Source organism: Populus euphratica, unplaced genomic scaffold (assembly GCF_000495115.2).
Source record: "Populus euphratica unplaced genomic scaffold, PopEup_1.0 scaffold77.1, whole genome shotgun sequence".
Taxonomy (NCBI): domain Eukaryota; kingdom Viridiplantae; phylum Streptophyta; class Magnoliopsida; order Malpighiales; family Salicaceae; genus Populus; species Populus euphratica.
Genome location: NW_011499955.1, coordinates 290,695 through 297,574, shown reverse-complemented (window position 1 = coordinate 297,574; position 6,880 = coordinate 290,695).

The following is a 6,880-nucleotide window of genomic DNA, read 5'->3' as shown; positions in this document are numbered from 1 at the left end:
TGCTTTCTAGTTGAGTAATAAAAGAAGTTTATACTATATTTGTTTGAAATACCATTAGTGAATCCTCTAAACTTGATTTTTATTTGTATCATTGTTTAATCTTCATATTAATCTTACATCTCAAAGTCCTCTTTAACTTCATCTTATTCTTTCTCTTCTTCTTCCTACATTATTATTATTATTATTTTGTTTATTGTTATTGTTGTTGTTACTATTATTATTATTTATAATTTATACAGTTAAACTCTCTATGGTTTGACTTTATTCGTGTTGAGTTATTTATTACTTCAACACTCCTACACTTGGGAGAAGATATCGATTTTTTAATCATGTCAATTATCATACCCTTAAGCATCTGAACAAACGAAAAAAGTAAAGAAAACCAAGAAAGGAACCAATACTGTTTATGATAGCAAGGTTTTTTAAAGGGAGGTTTCTAAAATTTTTTACTGGTTGGGATTTAAAGACTAGATTAACATTCAGCAAGAAGTTCTAAATCTAATCTTCAAAATTAATGTTTGGGTTCATGATAAAAGTTTGGGGAAAATGCAAAATGATGATGAAATGAATCAACTGGGTTAGAATAACTTGGAATAAGTGTTAACTTATGATAAAATAATAAAGAAAACATAGTGTTCTTAAAGGCATTTATAGCCAGCCAAGATGGAACCAAATAATATGTAATAGAGAAGTGTGCTTGCATAAGTGAATTGTGAATTATCAATCTATAATTTTGTATGAGAGATGATTCTAGATAAGTTTACTTATAACATATAACATGATTGAATTTATTGTGTTGTTGTGAATTGGAACTTTAAGGATGATTATTGAATTTATAGATGAAAATTATTGTGATATGTTGATTTTTCATGAAAGTGAGGAATTAATGGGAAAGAATTTTTGAATAAATCATGGTATGGGGAAGTTATGGTGCCGGCTATATTGTGCTTGAAAAAGAAGATTTGTCTAATTTAATGAGGTTGTTGATCTTTGAAAAGGTTGATATGTGTGAAGGTATAAATGAAGACTTATAATGAAAAAATATACATTTTATCTCATTTATGATATTGTTAGTGTGAAGTGTGATAAATGTTTGTGGCAAATTAGAAATGTATATAATTATACTAATGTTGGTGAAATATAGTATATGTATGAATTCCTCTTTGAAATAGTTTTTGACTTCTTTAAATAAATATGATTTGGGTCGATTGGTTTTAGAAGGTTGTATTTGGTGATGTTATAATGTATATAACATGATAGTGGTTATTTTGAATGGTGAGAAATTAAATAGAAATGTTTGATTTATCATAAAGCACCAGACAATAAAACTAAATAACCTCGTCTCCTAAAGTCCAGAGGATATGTTTTTTCATAGAGTTTATAGCCAATATGTTAGCTTCCTAATAGGACTGACTATATTTAATTTGAATTCTAAAACTCCAGATATTGGTTAAAATCTGAGAGGAGGTCAAGCTGAAAACTGTATAAGACAGTTTTGACAAGTCACAATAATGGATAATTTGAGAGTATTGTTGGCAAAATTGAGCTTCCCTCCCTTCTATAAAGATATAGCTTGGAATATTAACTTTCATAAAAATTAAGTCACGTTCAAAACTAAATTTTATAATTTTAGTTATAATTTAAATAAGAAATAGTGTTTTTTATGGTTAAGTTAAATTAGCCAAGGTTGGTTAACTACTACTTTGTTTAAGAGTTGTTTTAATATGAGAATTAATTTGTGAAGTTTGTAATAAAAAAATTTAAATACACATGTATGTATGAAAATTTTTTAAAAAAAGCTCTTGATAGATAAACTAAGAAAATGGATTGAAGGAGAAAATGAAATAAAAGTCAATGAGAATTGAGTTGTAAATGATGGTTAAGGCTATGTTTGTTTCCTAAAAAGTGATTTTTAGAAAATTATTTTCCAAATTTTTTTATATTTATTTGCTATTAGAAAAGTTAGTTAACGGAAAACACTTTCCAGACAAAGAAAAATTTAGCTTGATTTTCGAAAAAGTCTTTTCCTCAAAAATTTAGTGAGAAAACACTTTTTGAAAGTTGTAAAAAAATTAAAAATGTTATATTATTTGCTGATTATATCAAATATGGTCTTGGTCCTTCAAATTTTGATTGCTATATATATTTTGTTTTGAATATTTATTTTTCAATTTCATCTCTTAAAATTTAATTTGTATCTTAAATTTAGTCTTTATTTTTATAATTGTTATTTGCTTTTTTCTTATTATTTTTTTATTGAAATTTTTTATCTATCAAATTTGGTTCTCATTCTTTTAATTGTTACTTATTTTATTTGAAATAATTTATGAAATGTTAATTATTATTATTTTAATTTCTTTATTTTTTATTTTTTTATTTTTTAGATTTGATCTCTATTATTTTGATTATTATTTATTTTATTTGAGATAATTTATGAAATTATATTTTTTTTCAATTTCATTCTCATTCAACTTTTTAATTTGTAAGATTTATTCCTCATTATTTTAATAAAATTGAGAAAAATAAAACATTAATAAGTTATTTTGCAGCTTATTTTTCATGACATAACCAAACACTGGAAAGTATTTTCCAACTTATTTTCTATTACACTGCCAAACATCAAAAAATAATTCACTTTCCCGGAATTCAATTGGATATGTTAGATGTGTGTAAAAATATGTATTTATTAAATTTGATATACCTATTAGTATAGAAGAAGCATCGGGAACTATATAACAACAAAGAGATATAATAAGAGTTTCGACAACAAATAGGTATTTAATACCTTAATCCTTTTATTTATTAAGTTTTAAAGATTCAATGAATTTTCAATGTAGAAAAGTTTTTGATTTCATGTAAAACAAACAAAGTGAAAGAACTAGCTTCCTGGTAATAGGACTAATGCTTAGCAATAAACAAAGAAATTAGCTTCCAAGTAGTGGTATTAATACCGACAAAAGGTAAAGAAACTAGTTATCCAGTAATTAGCATCTGGAACATGGGTAGAGAGATTTAACTACCTACTGATGGGTCATTTTTGAAAATGAGAAATAAAAGTAAACACTTGGAAAGCGGTAAAAACATACCCATAAATAGGTTAATAATATTGGGTAGAGAATGACTTGAATTTATAATGTGCTACTTAAGGTCAATTGATTTGTAAAAGAAATTATAGATGATGATATGATATGATATAATTGAAATACGATATTAACCATCTTGTTTGATTAACCTATTAAGTAACTTTATCTCATTATATGATATAATAAATTGAATTTGCGCAACCATAAGCAGATTGATAGATACTTAGGATCCTTTTTGTCAAATTGTTGGTTTTTTCTTTCTTTTCTCTTTTCTAACAACTAAAATATATAATTATCTTTTTTATTTATTATTTATCAAATCAAACATGTTTGTTATTTCCATGTACTTTAGGTCTAACATTATTTCTAATTCTAAGACGCTTAGATCTAGCACAATTATCAGACCCGAGTCGTTTGTGTCTAGCATTAGTTCTAATTTTAAAACGCTTGAATCTGATAAAGAATTGAGTAAATGTTTAAAAATCAACCAACTTGATTAGATTTAATAATATTATTCAGATTTTCTCCATATTCTCAAGGCGTGCCAATATATATATATATATATATATATCATGTAGGGAAAGTACTGTAGTTTTCCTCACATTTTTTTTTCATTTTTGTTTTTTATTCAATTATCATCTTTTTTATTTTTTTTGTATTTTTGTGTTTTTTTTAAATTATCTTTGTCGATTTTTTTTACTATTGAACTAATTGAGAATTTAGCTTTATAGTTTTTTTCTTTGAAATATTGTCGATTGCTACAATGTTTTTCCACATGGTTTTCGTTTTGCTATAGTGTTTTTTCATTTTTTTTTTCTAAAATTATTTGTGGATTTTTTTTTTAATGTTGAAATAGTTAAAAATTTAGTTTTGTAGTTTTTTTTAACATTATGAATCGCTACAGTGTTTTCCCACATGGTTTTAATATTTTTTATGATTTTTTTCAAAATTATCCTTGTCAATTTTATTTTTTTAATATTAAGTTAGTTGAGAGTTATAACTGTAACTTTTCTCACAAAACATTGTAGATTACTGTAGTGTTTTCATACATGGGTCTTTTTTCTTTTTTTATGATTTTTTTTTTATGTTATATTTTTTCAAAATTATCTTTGTTGCTTTTATTTATTTAATATTAAACTAATTGAGGATTTAACTTGTATTTTTTTTTTAGAACATTGGTGATTGCTACAATCATTCCTTATATAGTTTTTTTGCTGTGAATTTTTTTAATATTAAGTTGGTTGAGAATTATAATAATATATTTTCTCACAAAAAATTATAGATAAGTAAAATGTTTTTCTACATGTTTTTTTCTTTTATTTTTTATATTTTTTTAAATTATATTTTGTAATTTTTTTTCTTAAAAATATTATAAATTATAACAGTCTTTCTCCATATAATGTTTTTATTAAATCAATGACTATATATATATATATAGCACGCGGGCATGGCATGAAGTATATAAGGAATCTTATAACCGTATACAGCACCCGAATGGGTTACCAGAATGAAGTGGCATTTTTTTTTGCCACGTCAGCTCATATAAATCTAAAATCTCTTCCAAAACAATCAATAAAATTCAAGAGTTCTAATTCTTCCATGCAAAAATAGCAACCTTTCACCAAGCTATCATCTGCTCCGCCAATTAATTCATGCATTTCCACAAATTAGTGTGTTAGAAAATATAGTAATAATTATTTACAAAAAAAATTATTTAAAAATATATTAAAAATATATTTTTTTATTTTAAAAATTATTTTTAATATAAACATATCAAAATAATTTGAAAATACTAAAAAAATATTAACTTGAAATACAAATAAAAAATATTTTTTTAAAAAAAAATTAAAATATAAAAAATAAACAGAACTTAAATATATAGAAAATTGCTCAATTTGCAAAGATACATAGGAAATCTGATTAGATTGCCTATATCAATAGGGTGTGAGCAAGACTCTTCAAGGACACTTTTGCAAGCCAAGTAATATTAATTAATTTAATTAGTTTTGGGTTCTTGAATATAATACAGGTAATGAAATAATAAAATAAAATTATTTATAAATTTTTAACATTTTATTAAATAAATTTAGAATTATTTAAAAATTTATTAATTGAAAATCTAGAATTGTGTAAATTCTTTATTTATTAAGAGTGAAAACAGTGTAGAGAGTATGTAATTAAGAGAAAAATACTTAAAAGAAAAGGAGTTTTTACCGTAACTCTTCTTATAAAATATTATTTGTTGGTATAATATTTTATTTTATTTTTATTTTATTATGTAATATTAAAGTTTTTTATTAGGCTATTGATACCATCCCACTAACACTAAAATTATCGATTTTATTTTTAATTTTATTATTTAATATTAGATTAATTGGAGATTGAATATTATTATTTATTTTAATTTATTTTATATAAAGATATTTTGGTTTCATAATTAGAGTTGTGGTTTTGATATTTTAACTCTAGTTAAATTAAAATATTTTTAAAAAGAATATAATTTTTATTGTTCAATATTGAATCTGAAAAGATCAATTGAAAATTAAATTTCATAATTATTTTAATTTGCTCTTTATAAGTTTATCTTAGTATCATGATCAGTGACATAGATTAACAAATTAACCTGAATTAAATTAAGTCATTGTTTTATATGAGGTTATCTGAGTCTCATGACTCGGGTCGTGAGTTGGGTGGATTAAATCTAATTATTTTTTATATTTTTTTTAATTGATTTCTTTTTAATATCATTATTTAATATTGAGCTAATTGAGAATTGAACTTCGTATTTTGTTTCGATTTACTTTCTATAGGGCTATCTAGGTTATATGTCTAGGGTAGTAGGTTTAACATATTAACTTGAATTGATTTTTAAATTTTTTTAAAATTTTTTTCAATTTCATCTTTCAATATAGGATTAATAGGAAATTAAGTTTTATAATTTATTTTAATTTATTTTTTATAGAATTATCATAACCACATAACCCGAATAACAAATTTGACATATTAACTTCGGATAACCCAAGTCAATCTAATATATTATTATCTTGATATTAAAAAAATAATGTTATTTTGATTTTATTTTTTTAATTAAACTATGTTTTTATAAGTTATCTGAATTATTTTTTTAGACCAATAAAATTAAATGGGTTACATTAAATTAACCTCTACACAATATATTTATTTTTCTATTAGAAAATATTAACAATATATAAATATTTTTTTATATTTAAATAAAATTTGACTCAACCTGCACTATAGAATAAATGATTTAGTGCGAGCTATACCGTGTCCCCTCTTAAAAGAAAAACATATTAGTAATATCTGAATTTTTTTTATTTTTTTTTGCTCACTTGACTCGACCGACATACATGATTTAAACTAAACCCATCATACAGATCAGCATAATCCTCTAACAGGCCCATTTCTAACTGCAGATTGCCAGTTCTTTAGCTTCGGCCAAAAGACAAAACAATCGAAAAATCATCTTCGTACGGGGCTTTGAATTTGCAATATGACTATGGCATGTCTATTAAAAAGTGTTGAAGCTGTTGTGAAGAGCACTGTGATGGAGTCAGATGGCCAATAAACATGGAATATGCTATGTCTTATGCATCAGTAGGATATATACTAGCAGTAGGGTTTTATAAAAACAACAACAACAACACTCGTTGTTTCGAAGGTCTGTTTGCAGAGTTGAGCATGGGAAGACTGTTTTTTTTTTTTTTTTCAGAAAGACATACAGCTCTTGCCGTTATTCCCAGCTTCAGAGAAACATAATTCCAAATTCAGACACAAAC